Raw genomic sequence first — 19,927 nt, forward strand, 5'->3', positions numbered from 1 at the left:
ACATTTATCATGATATAAGGAAATAAATAATAACTTTATTATTGCCTCTAGGGCATATTTCCTTCAGTCTCCCACTTGCACTAGAGTCAATAATCTAGTTCACATCAGCATGTGATTCAACACCAATATTCACATCTGTATGTGATTAATACCCATAGTTCACATCGTCATGTGATCAACACCCAAAGGGTTTACTAGAGTCAATAATCTAGTTCACATCGCTATGTGATTAACACCCAAAAGAGTACTAAGGTATGATCATGTTTTGCTCGTGAGAGAAGCTTAGTCAACGGGTCTGTCATATTCAGAGCCGTATGTATTTCGCAAATATTCTATGTCCACAATGCTCTGCACGGAGCTACTCTAGCTAATTGCTCCCACTTTCAATATGTATCCAGATTGAGACTTAGGGTCATCTCGATTGGTGTAAAAGCTTGCATCGTTGTAACTTTAACGACGGGCTCTTTTATCACCTCCATAATCGACAAACATCTCCTTAGTCCTCACTAAGGATATTCTTGACCCATGTCCAGTGATCTACTTATTAGATCAAAATTGTATTCCTTTGCCAAACACAGAGCAAGGTATACAATAGGTCTGGTTCACAGCATAGCATACTTTATAGAACCTATGACTGAGGCATAGGGAATGACTTTTCAGTCTCTTTCTATTTTCTGCAATGGTCGGGTCTTGAGTCTTACTCAACTTCACACCTTGTAACACAGGCAAGAACTCCTTCTTTGACTGTTCCATTTTGAACTATTTCAAAAAATTATCAAGGTATGTACTCATTGAAAAAACCTTATCAAGCGTCTTGATCTATCTATATAGATCTTGATGCTCAATGTGTAAGCAGCTTCACCGAGGTCTTGCTTTGAAAAACTCTTATTCAAGTATCCTTTCATGCTATCCAGAATTTCCATATCATTTCCAATTAACAATATGTCATCCACATATAATATTAGAAATGCTACAGAGCTCCCACTCACTTTCTTGTAAATACAGGCTTCTTTTAAAAAGTCTGTATAAAACCATATGCTTTGATCAACTCATCAAAGCATATATTCCAACTCCGAGATGCTTGCACCAGTCCATAGATGGATCGCTGGAGCTTGCACAATTTGTTAGCACCTTTAGTATTGACAAAACCTTTTGGTTGCATCATATACAACTCTTCTTTAAGAAAACCATTAAGGAATGCAGTTTTGTTTATCCATTTGCCAGATTTCATAAAATGCGGCAATTGCTAACATGATTCAGACAGACTTAAGCATAGATACGAGTGAAAAACTCTCATCGTAGTCAACACCTTGAACTTATCGAAAACCTTTTGCGACAATTCTAGCTTTGTAGATAGTAACACTATCAGCGTCCGTCTTCCTCTTGAAGATCCATTTTATCTCAATGTCTCGCCGATTATTGGGCAAGTCAATCAAAGTCCATACTTTGTTTTCATACATGGATCTCATCTCAGATCTCATGGCCTCAAGCCATTTTGCGGAATCTGGGTTCACCATTGCTTCTTAATAGTTCGTAGGTTCATCATGGTCTAGTAACATAACTTCCAGAACAGGATTACCGTACCACTCTGGTGCGGATCTTACTCTGGAAGACCTACGAGGTTCTGTAGTAACTTAATCTGAAGTTTCATGATTATCATCATTAACTTCCTCACTAATTGGTGTTGTAGTCACAGGAACAGATTTCTGTGATGAACTACTTTCCAATAAGGGAGCAGGTACAGTTACCTCATCAAGTTCTACTTTCCTCCCACTCACTTCTTTCGAGAGAAACTCCTTCTCTAGAAAGGATCCATTCTTAGCAATGAATAATTTGCCTTCGGATCTGTGATAGAAGGTGTATCCAATAGTTAACTTTGCGTATTCTATGAAGACGCACTTCTCCGATTTGGGTTTGAGCTTATCAGGTTGAAACTTTTTTCCATATAAGCATCGCAACTCCAAACTTTAAGAAACGACAGCTTAGGTTTACTGCTAAACCATAGTTCATACGGTGTCGTCTCAACGGATTTAGATGGTGCCCTTTTAAACGTGAATGCAGCTATCTCTAATGCACAACCCCAAAACGATAGTGGTAAAACCGATAAGAGACATCATAGATCGCACCATATCTAGTAAAGTACGATTACGACTTTCGGACACACCATTACATTGTGGTGTTCCAGGTGGCGTGAGTTTGTGAAACTATTCCACATTGTTTTAATTGAAGACCAAACTCGTAACTCAAATATTCGTCTCCGCGATCAGATCGCAGAAACTTTATTTTCTTGTTACGATGATTTTTCCACTTCACTCTGAAATTCTTTGAACCTTTCAACTATTTCAGACTTACGTTTCATCAAGTAGATATACCCATATCTTCTCAAATCATCTTGTGAAGGTCAGAAAATAACGATACTTGCCATGAGCATCAACACTCATTGGATCACATACATCGGTATGTATTATTTCCAACAAGTCAGTAGCTCGTTCCATTGTTCCGAAGAACGGAGTTTTAGTCATCTTGCCCAAAAAGGCACGGTTCGGAAGCATCAAATGATTCATAACCAAGTGATTCCGAAAATCCATCTTTATGGAGTTTCTTCATGCGCTTTACACCGATATGACCCAAATGGCAGTGCCACAAATAAGTTGCACTTATCATTATCAACTTTTCATCTTTTGGCATCAATATTATGAATATGTGTATCACTACGATCGAGATCCAACAAACTATTTTCATTGGGTGTATGACCATCAAAGGTTTTATTCATTTAAACAGAACAACAATTATTCTCTGATTTTAAATGAATAACCGTATTGCAATAAACATGATCAAATCATATTCATGCTCAATGCAAACGCCAAATAACATTTATTTAGGTTCAACACTAATCCCGAAAGTATAGGGAGTGTGCGATGATGATCATATCAATCTTGGAACCACTTCCAACACTCATCGTCACTTCCCCTTCAACTAGTCTCTGTTTATTCTGTAACTCCTGTTTCGAGTTACTAATATTTAGCAACCGAACAAGTATCAAATACTCAGGGGCTACTATAAACACTAGTAAAGTACACATCAATAACATGTATATCAAATATACCCTTGTTCATTTTGCCATCCTTCTTATCCACCAAATATTCAGGGTATTTCCGTTTCCAGTGACCATTTCCTTTGCAGTGTAAGCACTCAGTTTCAGGCTTTGGTTCAGCTTTGGGCTTCTTCGTGGGAGTGACAACTTGCTTGCCATTCTGCTTGAAGTTCCCTTTCTTTCCCTTTGCCCTTTTCTTGAAACTAGTGGTCTTGTCAATCATCAACACTTGATGCTCTTTTCTTGATTTCTACCTTCGTCGATTTCAGCATCACGAAGAGCTCAGGAATCGTTTTCGTCATCCCTTGCATACTATAGTTCATCACGAAGTTCTAGTAACTTAGTGATGGTGACTAGAGAATTCTGTCAATCACTATCTTATCTGGAAGATGAACTCCCACTTGATTCAAGCAATTGAAGTACCCAGACAATCTGAGCACATGCTCACTAGTTGAGCAATTCTCCTCCATCTTTTAGCTATAGAACTTGTTGGAGACTTCATATCTCTCAACTCGGGAATTTGCTTGAAATATTAACTTCAACTCCTGGAACATCTCATATGCTCCATGACGTTCAAAACATCTTTGAAGTCCCGATTCTAAGCCGTTAAGGATGGTGCACTAAACTATCTAGTAGTCATCATATTGAGCTAGCCAAACGTTCATAACGTCTGCATCTGCTCCTGCAATAGGTCTGTCACCTAGCGGTGCATTAAGGACATAATTCTTCTGTGCAGCAATGAGGATAAACCTCAGATCACGGATCCAATCCGCATCATTGCTACTAACATCTTTCAACACAATTTTCTCTAGGAACATATAAACATATGAAAGCAACAACGCAAGCTATTGATCTACAACATAATTTGCAAAATACTACCAGGACTAAGTTCATGATAAATTAAAGTTCAATTAATCATATTACTTAAGAACTCCCACTTAGACAGACATCTCTCTAGTCATCTAAGTAATCACGTGATCCAAATCAACTAAACCATGTCCGATCATCACGTGAGATGGAGTAGTTTCAATGGTCAACATCGCTATGTTGATCATATCTACTATATGATTCACGCTCGACCTTTCGGTCTCCGTGTTCCGAGGCCATATCTGTATATGCTAGGCTCGTCAAGTTTAACCCGAGTATTCCGCGTGCGCAACTGTTTTGCACCCGTTGTATTTGAACGTAGAGCCTATCACACCCGATCATCACGTGGTGTCTCAGCACGAAGAACTTTTGCAATGGTGCATACTCAGGGAGAACACTTCTTGATAATTAGTGAGAGATCATCTTAAAATGCTACCGTCAATCAAAGCAAGATAAGATGCATAAAGGATAAACATCACATGCAATCAATGTAAGTGATATGATATGGCCATCATCATCTTGTGCTTGTGATCTCCATCTTCGAAGCACCGTCGTGATCACCATCGTTACCGGCGCGACACCTCGATCTCCATCGTAGGATCGTTGTCGTTACGCCATCTATTGCTTATACGACTATCGCTACCGCTTAAAGATAAAGTGAAGCAATTACAGGGCGTTTGCATTTCATACAATAAAGCGACAACCATATGGCTCCTGCCAGTTGCCGATAACCTCGGTTACAAAACATGATCATCTCATACAATAAAATATAGCATCACGTCTTGACCATATCACATCACAACATGCCCTGCAAAAACAAGTTAGACGTCCTCTACTTTGTTGTTGCAAATTTTACGTGGCTGCTACGGGCTTAGCAAGCACCGTTCTTACCTACGCATCAAAACCACAACGATAGTTCGTCAAGTTAGTGCTGTTTTAACCTTCGCAAGGACCGGGCGTAGCCACACTCGGTTCAACTAAAGTGAGAGAGACAGACACCCGCCGGTCACCTTTAGCAACGAGTGCTTGTAGCGGTGAAACCAGTCTCGCGTAAGCGTACGCGTAATGTCGGTCCGGGCCGCTTCATCTCACAATGCCGCTGAACCAAAGTATGACATGCTGGTAAGCAGTATGACTTATATCGCCCACAACTCACTTGTGTTCTACTCGTGCATATAACATCAACACATAAAACCTAGGCTCGGATGCCACTGTTGGGGAACGTAGTAATTTCAAAAAAAACTCCTACATACACGCAAGATCATGGTGATGGCATAGCAACGAGAGGGAAGAGTGTCCGTCCACGTACCCTCGTAGACCGTAAGCGGAAGCGTTAGGACAACGCGGTTGATGTAGTCTTACGTCTTTACGATCCGACCGATCCAAGTACCGAACGTACGGCACCTTCGAGTTCAGCACACGTTCAGCTCGATGACGTCCCACGAACTCCGATCCAGCCGAGTGTCGTGGGAGAGTTCCATCAGCACGACGGCGTGGTGACGATCTTGATGTACTACCGACGCAGGGCTTCGCCTAAGCACCGCTACGATATTATTGAGGTGGATTATGGTGGAGGGGGGCACCGCACACGGCTAAGAGATCCAAGGGATCAATTGTTGTTCTCGTGCCTAGAGGTGCCCCCCTGCCCCCGTATATAAAGGAGCAAGGGGGGAGGAGGCCGGCCCTAGGAGGGGGCGCGCCAAGGGGAGTCCTACTCCCATCGGGAGTAGGACTCCCTCCTTCCTTGTTGGAGTAGGAGAAGGGGGAAAGAGGGGGAGAGGAGGAAGGAAAAGGGGGCCGCACCCCTTGTCCAATTCGGACCAGAGGGGGGCTGCGCGCCTCCTTCCTTTCGGCCTCTCTCCTCTATTCCCGTATGGCCCAATAAGGCCCATATACTCCCCGGCTAATTCCCGTAACTCTCTGGTACTCCGAAAAATACCCGAATCACTCGGAACCTTTCCAAACTCCGAATATAGTTGTCCAATATATCGATCTTTACGTCTCGACCATTTCGAAACTCCTCGTCATGTCCCCGATCTCATCCGGGACTCCGAACTCCTTCGGTACATCAAAACTCATAAACTCATAATATAACTGTCATCGAAACCTTAAGCGTGCGGACCCTACGGGTTCGAGAACAATGTAGACATGACCTAGAACTATTCTCGATCAATAACCAATAGTGGAACCTGGATGCTCATATTGGCTCCAACATATTCTACGAAGATCTTTATCGGTCAAACCGCATAACAACATACGTTGTTCCCTTTGTCATCGGTATGTTACTTGCCCGAGATTCGATCGTCGGTATCCAATACCTAGTTCAATCTCGTTACCGGCAAGTCTCTTTACTCGTTACGTAATGCATCATCCCGCAACTAACTCATTAGTTACATTGCTTGCAAGGCTTATAGTGATGTGCATTACCGAGAGGGCCCAGAGATACCTCTCCGACAATCGGAGTGACAAAACCTAATCTCGAAATATGCCAACCCAATATTTACCTTTGGAGACACCTGTAGTACTCCTTTATAATCACCCAGTTACGTTGTGACGTTTGGTAGCACCCAAAGTGTTCCTCCGGTAAACGGGAGTTGTATAATCTCATAGTTACAGGAACATGTATAAGTCATGAAGAAAGCAATAGCAACATACTAAACGATCAAGTGCTAGGCTAACGGAATGGGTCATGTCAATCACATCATTCTCCTAATGATGTGATCCCGTTAATCAAATGACAACACATGTCTATGGTTAGGAAACATAACCATCTTTGATCAACAAGCTAGTCAAGTAGAGGCATACTAGTGACACTATGTTTGTCTATGTATTCACACATGTATTATGTTTCCGGTTAATACAATTCTAGCATGAATAATAAACATTTATCATGATATAAGGAAATAAATAATAATTTTATTATTGCCTCTAGGGCATATTTCCTTCAGCCGATTCTTTGAAAGAAAAAGGAATACACATAATGCAAATATTGAGGATAAAAACACTTCCATTTTCTGAAGTGAAACTACATTGCACTTGCGCAAGACATGGTCTGAAAACAAGCTATCCCTGCACTTAAGAAGCTAGAACTTTGGGATCTTTTTTAGAATAAATCTGGGATCTTCTGTTGAGTGGAACTAGTGTTGGCAGGCAGACAAGACAAAACCCTTGCTCAAACTGGATAGGGGAGTGTTCCCTGAAGGTACAATTTTGGGATCTTTTTCGCATCTGTTACCAAACTGAGTGTACTGTAGCTCAGGTGTGGGACGGGAATGATCTTAAGTTAACCTTTAGGAGATGTGTTGATCAAAGTGGCTTAGATAGATGGAAATAGCTGCTGGATACTGTCCAACAGTGCACCATGACAGCTAACTCTGATCTGCCTATTTGGTCCTTGGAAACTAATGGTATATATTCAGTAAAATCCTTCTATCAACACATTAACTTTGGGGGGATAGCTTCTGCTATCAGAGATGACCTTTGGAAAATTATTTTCCCTCAAAAAATTCATGTGTTCTTGTGGCTATGTGCTGATAACAAAATTCTAACTAGAGATAACCTTGCTAAAAGGAGAGATGTGGTAGACCCTTCCCGTCTCTTCTGTGCTGAGTTTGAAACTGTTCAACATCTACTATTCGAATATGTGGTTTCTCAACATGTTTGGAACTTTGTATCTGACTTCTTTGGGATTGATAGAATAGCTAATTTTGTAAGTATCTTTGGCTTGCATGTGCACACAAAAAAACCTGTACTTAATATGGTAATTGCTGCTACCTTGTGGAGCTTGTGGAGACTAAGGAACAAATTTTGTTTCCAGGGGCAGAAATGGAGAAATGTGAACTACATTCTTGCAAAACTAAGTTTCTATTTGCACTAGTGGTAAGTTCTTTGCGACGATGCTCAAGCAACACTGCTTCAACGATGCATTCTTCTGTTGGACAAGCGGCATGGAGAGCTGATGCAAATCGCATGGAAATGAAGCGTGGGGAGGGCGCATGAGCTGGGGAGAGAGTAGCTGAAGTTGATGCTCGCAATGAAGATTCCTATCTTGGCTTCGCTTTCTTTACTTCCTTTCGCCCATAGGTGCTGTAATAAGTAATTAAGGAGTTTATTGAGTGTCGTGTGGAGAGAACTATTGCTCTCATGCTTAGGGTGAAGTAGTCCCCTGTAGTAGCTTTTATTTCCCGGATCAGTGCTGAACTTTTGTTTCGTTATGCTTCAATCTATAAAATTGGGGTAGGGGGGCAACCCCTTTCATTCAAAAAAACTTACTCAAATCGGTGAGGTCTAACCTAGCCTTCATTGTTCAGATGAATACTGACAACGAAGGTTTGCAACTCTTCAGAGGGCAACTGCATACCAATCACACACCCTTTTTCAGTGGTTGCACCGTTCAGTGGTTGCACCGGCCAACGATGTTGATTGAAGAATGCCCAAACACCGGTGCTCTCTCTCAAAAGACAAATACACCGGTGCACCAATCCACCAAAAGTCTTGTATGTCTCTGCGGTGCACTATTCCTTTTGCAAGGCGCGACCCTGGCTTGCTTGCCTTTTAATAGAGTAGAAATATCTCTCCCTAATAATAAAGCACAGATTGAGTCCTTGGGTTCATCGTCACAATACGCTTTCTTTCTGTGAATTTATGCTTTCAGTTTGAATTTAAAACATATTCGAGGTGGTACTAAATTTTGTTTGCACGTGACCGAAGGAACGTATGGTTTGGTTTAAGCGCGGATGGCATTAATCCTTTCAGGGAGCAGAGTAGCAATCACAGCACCTAGCCTGTGACTCTATGTATGTATAACCTTCCTCCTTGGATGTGCATGAAGGAGAAGTTCATTATGATGCCATTTCTCATCCAAGGCCCTAAGCAACCCGGCAACGATATTGATGTGTACCTAAGGCCATTAGTTGAAGACCTTTTACAGCTGTGGAATGGAAACGGTGTACGTGCGTGGGATGAGCGCATATAGGAGGAATTTAACCTGCACGCGTTGCTGTTTGTAACCATCAACGATTGGCCCGCTCTCAGTAACCTTTCAGGACAGACAAACAAGGGATACCACGCATGCACGCACTATTTAGCTGACACCGAAAGTATATACCTGGACAAATGCAGGAAGAATGTGTACCTGGGTCATCGTCGATTTCTTCCGACCAACCATCAATGTCGAAAGAAAGGCAAGCATTTCAAAGGCGAGGCAGATCACTGGAAGAAGCCCGCCATGCGTAACGGTGATCACATACTTTCTATGGTCAACGATTTACATGTAATATTTGGAAAGGGTCCCGGCGGACTAGCTGTTCCGAGTGACGTTGAGGGACACGCACCCATGTGGAAGAAGAAATCTATATTTTGGGACCTACCCTACTGGAAAGACCTAAAGGTCCGCTCTTCGATCGACGTGATGCACGTGACGAAGAAACTTTGCGCGAACCTGTTAGGCTTCTTGGGCGTGTATGGGAAGACAAAAGATATAGCTGAGGCACGGGAGGACCTGCAACGTTTGCACAAAAAAGACGGCATGCCTCCAAAGCAGTATGAAGGTCCTGCCAGCTACGCTCTTACCAAAGAAGAGAAGGAAATCTTTTTTGAATGCCTGCTTAGTATGAAGGTCCCGACTGGCTTCTCGTTGAATATAAAGGGAATAATAAATATGCCAAAGAAAAAGTTCCAGAACCTAAAGTCTCATGACTGCCACGTGATTATGACGCAACTGCTTCCGGTTGCATTGAGGGGGCTTCTACCGAAAAACGTCTGATTAGTCATTGTGAAGGTATGTGCATTCCTTAATGCAATCTCTCAGAAGGTGATCGATCTAAAAATCATACCAAGGCTAAGGAGTGATGTGGTGCAATGTCTTGTCAGTTTCGAGCTGGTGTTCCCACCATCCTTCTTCAATATCAAGACACACATCCTAGTTCATCTAGTTGACGAGATTGTCATTCTGGGCCCTGTATTTCTACACAATATGTACCCCTTTGAGAGGTTCATTGGATACCTAAAGAAATATGTCCGTAACCGCGCTAGGCCAGAAGGAAGCATCTCCATGGGCCATCAAACAGAGGATGTCATTGGGTTTTGTGTTGACTTCATTCCTGGCCTTAAGAAGATATGTCTCCCTAAATGGCGGTATGAGGGGAGACTAACTCGAAAAGGCACGCTTGGAGGGGACTCAATAATATGCAGGGACGGATATTCTTGGTCTCAAGCACATTACACAGTTTTACAGAACTCTACCTTGGTGACCCCGTATGTCGATGAACACAAGAACAGTCTGCGCTCCAAACACCCAGAGCAGTGCGTCGACTGGATTACATGTGAACACATCAGGACTTTCAGAAGTTGGTTGGAAACACGTCTCAGAGATGATAACACTGTTTGTGATGAGTTGTACTCGTTGTCCAGGGGACCATCTTCGACTGTATTGACTTACAAAGGATACGAGATAAATGGGAATACATTTTACACGATCGCCCAAGATCAAAAGAGCACCAACCAAAACAGCGGTGTCTGCTTTGATGCAGCAACAGAGAGGGGAAAGGACACATATTGTGGTTACATAGTGGACATAAGGGAACTTGACTACGAACATGATTTTAAGATCCCTTTGTTTAAGTGCAAATGATTCAATCTATTAGGAGGCGGGGTACAGGTAGACCCACAGTACAGAATGACAACAGTGGATCTGAACAATCTTGGGTACGCTGACGAACCGTTCGTCCTAGCCAATGATGTGGCACAGGTTATATATCTATGTGAAGGACATGTCTGCCAAACCGAGAAAAAGAAAAGATAAGGAAGCGAATACATCATATGATGAGCCACCGCGCTACATAGTTCTTTCAGGAAAAAAGGGACATCGTGGGAGTGGAGGGCAAGACAGACATGTCCGAAGATTATGAAAAGTTTCATGAAATTCCTCCCTTCAAAGTCAAGGCTGACCCAAGCATCCTGATAAATGATGAAGATTATCCATGGTTACAGCGCAATAAGGAAAGGACACAAGCGAAATAAAATTGAAGACTTTTCCACAACTATTATGATGATACCATGCCAACTTTGAACCTTTTCGTAGTTCATTTGAAATGCCTGTTGTAACAGGCAATTTTTCGTATGAAATTCTGATACTTCGAAAGAGATTGTCCGTTTTGTACACGAAGTGCATCCAGTTTTTGCCGTAACCCTCTCAACTTACTTGCACATGCTATGTGGATTAAATGTTGATACCATGCCAACTTTCAACCTTTTCAGAGTTCATTTTCTGTTCAAAATCATTAAAAAGAAAAAGAATTTTCATGAAGAACTTTTTTGTTACAAACTTTAAGAGCAAAAACAATTATCATAAAAGAAAATAAATAAGTAATTAGAAACAAAATAATATAAATTTTAATAAAATATATAAGTAGAGACAAAATAAAATAAAGTAAAGTAAACTTTAATAACATAAATAAAATTTATGAAACTAAAATTATCAAATTATTTTCTGTTCAAATATTATAAGCAACCTCTAGTATTATTGAAACTAAAATTATATAAAATTGATGCAACTAAAATTATCAAAGTATTTTCTGTTCAAAATCATTAAAAGCAAAAAGAATTTTCATAAAGAACTTTTTTTGTTACAAACTTTAATAGCAAAAAGAATTATCATAAAGTAAATACATAAGTAATTAGAAACAAAATAAAAAAAGTTTTTTGTTGTAAGTAGAAACAAAACAAAATAAATAAAGCGAAAAAGAAAACTAAAAAACAGGAAAAAAGTAAAAATTATGCCACCTATTGGGCCACCACGGCCTGAATATGACTAGAAATCCATCCATGGGCCAGGATTCAAGCCCGCAGAAGGCCCAGTAGGCCCACAGGCATGTATAGAGTGGTTAGGCCCGTAAGCCTGCTTTAGAGAGGAGCTCAACAGCTCAGGTGCACGTACCTTATAAACAGGTGCGGCTCTGTCTCAGCTAGCGAGGTGGGACTAAACTCCCACCACCACGCCGCTGTGCAAGGCCTTTAGTCCCGGTTGGTGGCACCAACCGAGACTAAAGGGTGGCTTTGGTCCCGGTTAGTGGCACCAACCGGGACCAATGCCGCCCTTTAGTACCGGTTGTTGCCACCAACCGGTATCAAAGGCCTCTGCTTCCCGCCCTTTGGCCTGCTGAAAAGAGGCCTATGGTCCCGGTTGATGGCACCGACCGGGACTAATGGAGGCATCCATCCCGGTTGTTGTCACGAACCGGGACCAATGCTTCGTCTATATAACTAGCACTTGTGAAAATTTTCATTCAGTTCATCTTCCCCGCCCCGACGCCGCCGCCAGGCTGCCCCTCTGCGCCTCGCCGTCGCCGTTGTCGCCCCACGCCCCCTGCCCCGACGCGGCCGGCCCCGCCCAGCGTCGTCGCCGCCCCGCGCCCCCTTGCCCCGACGCCGCTGGCCCTGCCTCCTTGTCGCCCATCGCCGCGCCCCTCACCGTCATCGTCGCTGTGCCTTGCTTCGTCGCCCGTCGCTGCGCCCCTCACCGTCGCTATCCCCGTGCCCTGCCTCCTCGTCGTCGCCCCCTTGCGCAGTGAGCTCATATATATGAATTTTCCTAATTTAGATGTGTAGTTGAGATGTGTAGTTAATTGAGTTGTTGTAATTTGTTCATATTGTGTTAGAATTTTTTTTCTGTTCATAGATTTTTTTGGTGATATTATTGTTGAATATGCAAATGTTTGTATGTTCATATATATGCAAAGAATATGTCAATTTTTTATGATGTTTTCTGTTCATAGAATTTTTATGATTTTTTTGTATTGTAATTTTGTTCATAGAATTTTAATGATTTTTTGTTCATAGAGTTTTCTTTGTCAATTTATGTATATGTTCATATTGTGTATGCATAGGAAAATTTATTTTACTATAATTAGTTAAACTAGTGTTTAATATAATTAGCTAGAAAAATAATAGAAGTAGTTAAACTAGTTTATTTTTAGTAAGTGCTTAGTAGTTGAACTAGTTGATTAAATAAAACTAGTTTATTTTACTATATATAGAAGTACGTAGTTTATTTTTAGTAAGGACTACTTTATTTTATTTATAATACGTGCTAAGTAGTTGAACTAGTTGATTTAGTAAAACTACTTTATCTTACTATAGAAGTAGTTTATTTTTAGTAAGAAAATTAATAGAAATAGTTTATTTTTTTAGTTCAAGCAATTATTCCTGCATCAGCGTCGATGATGCCTATCCCACATCCTCGTCGTTGACTCGGCGGAGGAGGCCGGCTTGATCAGAGGGGCCATGTCCGGGACTGGGCTCCGCCAGGCTGGTATTGGGAGGTGCTACCTTCCGGGGGGCGTAGGTCGGTGAGGAGCCAGCCCGTCGTTGACGAGGTCCTTGTTTGGTGGCGGTCGTGTGGGCCAGTGACGGTGCCGAGGCTTCCGTACACCGCGGAGGTGGTACGTCACCGTGTCAGCGAGGAGGACGAGCACGTCCATCGCTACATGGTTGCGTTGGAGGGCAGGTTCGACAATACCTGGCAGGTTCTTCAGGGATCTCACTGGAGCTATGGTCCTGTGATGGTTCCTTCTCTTTGGGTGTCCACCACCCGGGACGATACCCGTCGGGGGTGCTACGGTTCTATCTATATTAGCGATGCTATATGTATGATAGTATTCGAGGAGTATTAGTGATAATATTCGACGATGTACGGACACAAGAGATGATGTAGTTTTGCTTATAATTGAATGCATGCTAATTTGAATACTACTTTATATTACGATTTGGTTTTGCTTATTAAATGCTCAAATTGGAAAAGAACTTCTACTTTGAATGCTAAAATTGGAGAGCACTATGCAAGGCGTATGCATTTGATTACTTGATAGCTTAAAGGGTTTTTGTTTTTACAAAAATCTAGGAGCCCCCTCCATCATCCGCGCCATCGTCCCCGTCACCGACCCCCCTCCGACCTCGAGGTGAGACCAGCCAAATCTTCATGTCAATATGAGTCCTATAATATGAGTCCTCGGGTTGACTTTAAGTCTGTCAAGTCTCCACCATATATGAGAGGACGAAGAATCCCGAATGTTGTCATGGGGATAGCTTCTCCTTCATTCCCGTGTGCTAGACATAATTTGGTGTAATGCACTCAGGAACAAAAGGAGGAGCTACCATCACCGACGGTCGCAAATGTCAGAGAGGAATCAGTGAGGGAGAGTCTCCAACCATATATATATATATGAGAGACGAAGAATCCTGACTGTTGGCGTGGGGGTAGCTTCTCCTTCATTCCCGTGTGCTATACAATTTGATGTAATGCACTCGGGAATGAAAGGAGGAGCTACCATCACCGATGGTCGAATATGTACACCACGTGAGCTAAGAGTTTTCAAGAAAAGGCTCGACAGACCAACAGTCAACCCATGATGAATAATAATGATCTAATTTAGGTTTTTTAGTACATATATTTAATTGTACAAGTTTAATATTTGAATTATGAACATAGTAAATGTCGTACTCGGACGACAAAAACCGCCCGGGGGAGTGCGAATGGTGTCATGACGACCAAGGTATTCCTTGAGTTGGACGAAGATCGGCGCTTCAGCATTAAGCTCGAGGAGACCTTCGATGTTGAAACGGTACGCAACGACGACAAGAGTTTTTTTTCGTAATTAAGCACGACTTTAACTATTTCAACGTGTATTTTTCATCTTTTCCAATTCGACTAGCTTATCCCATGCTATGCAAGACGCTATGTCTTGGAGGGGATGGGTCTTGAAGACCATGAAAGTATGGAAACAAAGAAAATTCACCTAAGGACCCATCATGGTCTGGATTTTGAAGTAAAGTTGTACAATTCTGAGAGTGTAACCCATTTTGGTTGCAAAAATTGGGAAGCACTTTGCAAGATGTATGGTTTTGATGAGGGTATGCTTGTCACCATGGATCTTGGTGATCCTAAAATCGAGCAAGACAATATGGACATTTGGGTCCTTGTTGATACGCTTCCAATTCTTCCCCTATGTGAACTTCTCAAACATAGTTATTAAGTAATTTATATTGTTTATTTCAAAATAGTTGACAACTTATTTCCATTGACAGCTTATTTTCATTCTTCAAAGAATGTGCGGAAGATGGTAGACAAAACCCACTACACCGATGGCTCCGAATTAACTTATCAAGAGAAAAATCATTTGATCGCATTTTGTACTAATCTTGAGAATTACAATATCTACAATCGAACTCCTCAACATTATGGTCAATACGTGCCACTAGTGCACGTGTTGAACTACGGTAACTACCATGGAGATACCCTAGTAAGATTTTTTACTATTACGACATCCGTGCATCTTTTGCATACTTCTAAAACTAGTACATCATTGTTAACTACGAAGTTATTACTATGTTTTTCAACAGATAATCCCGAATGATTGTGTGCCTCATCTGATGTATCAGCATGGTCGCCTTGATGTTTTGAACATACAATCAGGTCATCCTACGAATCTCAACTGTCCATACCGGATTTCTAAAAGAAGTGGATACATGACAATCAAAGAATAGAAAAAATGCATGGACAGTCGTAAGGAGGTTCTTGGAAGAAAAAGGAAGCGAAGCGCAAGAATTGGAGACAGGATGATCTCCATTCTCCATAATGGAGAGTCAGGGTCTATATTGTTTTATGCTATTTTACCTTAAGGGTATTTAGGTCCTACCTAATACTGATGATCATGTGCTAAGAACAATTAAGTAGGGTTGGTTCGATGACTATGAGGATGATGATCGTATGACTTGTTATTAATAATGAGTAGAAGTTGTATGATGATGCATGATTAGTAGGACTTGTTATTATATATGACGATGCATGATGCGAGCATGAAGAGTTATTATATATCAGCGGGTGAAATGAACATGGATTGGATTGAAGTGAAGGCAACATGCATGTGGTGCATGTCGAAAGTAGTACAATCCAAACTTGATCAAGTTAGGATTAGTATTACTTTCAACATGCACCACATGTTGCCTTCACTTCAATCTAAGCCATGTTTAGGCATAGCAGTAGCGTTGGTAAACCAAGCACGGAGATATACGAGAGGGCACTTCTCTCTATTACCTAGCTAATAACAACCTAAATTAACCCCCAAAGCCCCTAAACCAGCCCCTTTAAAAAAAACCTCAGCTCCAGCCAGCTGCTGACGCGTGGATGCCTTTTGGTCCCGGTTTATGTCACCAACCGAGACCAAAGGCCCCCCTGCCTGGGTTGGCCGCAGCGGCCACGTGGAGGCCCATCTGTCCCGGTTCGTGTGAGAATCGGGTCTAAAGGCCAAGGGCATTAGTAACGACCTTTTAGTCCCGGTTCCTAAACCGGATAGAAGGCCCTTACGAACCGGGATAAATGGCCCTTTTTCTACTAGTGTTAACCTCTATGGCCCCCAATTTTTCTCTGACAAGATGGACTTTCTTGCTGACCTGGAGCAAATTGGGATTAACTGCCCTGGCCCGCTCTTGTTCTTGGCGATTTCAATATGATTGCTGCAGCTAAGGATAAGAACAATGATAATCTCAACAGGGGTCTGATACACATGGAGAAATGAACAATTCAACACAATTCTTGTCAGGCTTAATTGATTCCTGTATAACCAATAGTGGTGTGAGGCTGCACCCAATGCCATGTTGCAGGCCCTCTCTGAAGAGGACCGCTACATTGAATTTTAACGCTCTTGGTTTTCAACCTTGTAAGCTGCTGGAACTAGAGCGCCCTTCACCGAAGAGGAAATAAAATAGGGCGTATTTGATATGCATCCTGAAAAGGTGCCCGGGCCGGATGGTTTCACCGGAATGTTGGGAATTCATCATGGGCGTTGTGACACTCCATTATCAGAGACTCCATCATGGGTGTTGTTATATATTAAAAATATGAGTGCAGAGGAAACTTACTATGTGTTGTTGCCCTATTCTTTTATAGCTGTGTCTGATCTCAAGCAGCTCATCTTGACCAGCCGTGGTAGAGGCGCAGGGATGAGATCTCTCTCTCCAACGCTTGATGAAGGTTCGGTTTACAAGTCATGGTTAGTCTATACAACAACATTCAATCATGTAAAGTTCTGGAAATTTGGGTTAACAACTCTGCTTACCACCTAAGTTGTTTGATCTGATAAAATCTTGTGTACACCATAAGTTAGTTATTTTGCCTATTGAGATCTGTTTCAGGACAGGTGGTTCTAGCTTTATTTGCCACGTTCATCATTGCTTGATTCTGGATTTTTGATGTAGCCTTTAGGTTAACTTTTTATGTGGTAGGCCTAACACCTAATTTATACTGAAGTAATTTAAATAAGCTATAAGGTTTAAGAGAAATCCTACCAATAAAGAAAATAATCAGGTTGGTCAAGGTGAGGGGAATGTGCCCCCTCCAGTATTACGTTACATCCGATACTAATCTAATTATATGCATGCTCACTAGAGTGCCTCATTTTTCTTGTAATTTACGGGGTTGTAAATTTAGTAGACATAGAGACTAATCCTTGATAATATTCCAGTTCCAGTGAGACTGAACGACCTTTTCAATAACATACTGATTTACAATATTGAGCTACAACCACTAGCTAGTTGTTGATTCCATAAACAAGTGCGGTTTACAATGACACTGTTTTCGCTTCATTGCTCACTTTGGACTGCGCTTCATTGCTCACTTCGGACTGCACCATAAAGTAGACTTGGATGAAGGTTAAGTGGCAACACTGGTGGGGTGCCGTGTTAAAATAGAGGGCATAGATGATCTTGGGGGGTCTATGTTATTTTTGTGGTTACTACCGGTAGCCACAATTACTGACCACTGATTAATTCAAAATTTAAACATTTCTTACAACACCTGAATATGTCCATCATTCAGTATACATCTATGACTAGGAACATAAGATGCCTTAATCCACAACCCCAGGCAACATGAACCTCTACAAAGAATAATTAGGAGAAAGTGAGATGTTTGCTCCGTTGCAATGCACCGACTCTTTTCATTAGATGACGTTTTTTGAACCCCCCCAAAAATATGACATTTTTAAGAACATTTCTCTATTAAGAAAAGACATGTTTTTATTAAGCCGGACAATGTACTAGGTTTAAGAAAAAAAAGTTTTGGGTTTAGGATAGAACTGTTCTAGATTTTAGGAAGATTGTTACAGATCCACAGAAAATGTCCTAACTTTAGGAAATTAATTATCCATTTTTTGGGTTCTTGGTTAATAAGTTGGTCACAAAGTTTTTTTTATTTTTTAACCCAATAGATTCCGGGTCCTTATGTTTCTCAGACTACACATGCCTCACATTAACAACAGACAATAAGTACACCTGCTACAGTGGAGGTGGTAATAAAACTAACAAACCCGCAAACCAAACAATGCAAACATTTGTTAGCCATTCACTAGTAGAAAAACACCTAATAGTCCCGGTTCGTAAGGGTCTTTAGCCCCGGTTCATGAACCGGGACTAATGGGTCGTTACTAATGCCCCCCCCCCCTTTAGTCCCAGTTGGTTCCACCAACCGGGACCAAAGGTCCCTGTGCTGCTCGCGTCGGGGCCAAAGTTTAGTCCCACCTCGCTAGTTGAGAGGGGCGTGCAGTGGTTTATAAGCCCCACTGTCGCACCCCTCTCGAGCTCCTCTCCACCATAGGCTTGCGGGCCTATTTGCTACTCCTTTGCCTGATGGGCCTTCTGGGCCTACTGCGGGCCTGAATCCTGGCCCAAGGTAGGGTTTCTAGTCGTATTCAGGCCGTGGGGGCCCAGTAGGAGGCATTTTTTTTGTTTTTTTGTTTTCTTTCTTGCTTTATTTATTTTATTTTGTTTCTACTTACAACAAAATACTTATTGTTGCTATTTTTAATTATTTTCCAGTTTTTTGTTTTGTTTTCTGCATCATTTATTTTCTTTTGTTTTTTGCTTTATTTTTTAATTCTTTTTGCTTTTAGTTTTAGAAAAATTATAAACTTTCTATTAGTGCCATTAGTTTTCAAATTTGAAAACACTTTTTTTTGTTTTTTTGTTTTTCTTTCTTGCTTTATTTATTTTATTTTGTTTCTACTTACAACAAAATACTTATTGTTGCTATTTTTAATTATTTTCCAGTTTTTTGTTTTCTTCTCTGTATCATTTATTTTCTTTTGTTTTTTGCTTTATTTTTTAATTCTTTTTGCTTTTAGTTTTAGAAAAATTATAAACTTTCTATTAGTGCCATTAGTTTTCAAATTTGAAAACACTTTTTTTGTTTTTTTGTTTTCTTTCTTGCTTTATTTATTTTATTTTGTTTCTACTTACAACAAAATACTTATTGTTGCTACTTTTAGTTATTTTCCAGTTTTTTTGTTTTGCTTTCTGCATCATTTATTTTCTTTTGTTTTTTGCTTTATTTTTTAACTCTTTATGCTTTTAGTTTTAGAAAAATTATAAACTTTCTGTTAGTGCCATTAGTTTTCAAATTTGAAAACACTTTTTTTGTTTTTTTGTTTTCTTTCTTGCTTTATTTATTTGATTTTGTTTTTACTTACAACAAAATGAACTACGAAAAAGTTGAAAGTTTGCATGGTATCATAAATTCACCCACATAGCATGTGCATGTACAAAACGTACAATGGTATCATACTCGTGTGTTACAAAGTTGGCATGGTATCATCATAATAGTTGCGGGAGAAAGTCATCACTTTTTCTTCGCTTGTGTCATTTGCTTATTGCGCCATAACCATGGATAATCTTCATCGCTTATCAGGATGCTGGGGTCAACCTTGACTTTGAAGGGAGGAATTTCATGAAACTTTTCATAATCTTCAGACATGTCTGTCTTGCCCTCCACTCCCACGATGTCCCTTTTTCCTGAAAGAACTATGTGGCGCTTTTGGCTCATCGTATGATGTATTCACTTCCTTATCTTTTCTTTTTCTCGGTCTGGTAGACATGTCCTTCACATAGATAACCTGTGCCACATCATTGGCTAGGACG

This window comes from Triticum aestivum, chromosome 6B, assembly GCF_018294505.1.
Source record: "Triticum aestivum cultivar Chinese Spring chromosome 6B, IWGSC CS RefSeq v2.1, whole genome shotgun sequence".
Taxonomy (NCBI): domain Eukaryota; kingdom Viridiplantae; phylum Streptophyta; class Magnoliopsida; order Poales; family Poaceae; genus Triticum; species Triticum aestivum.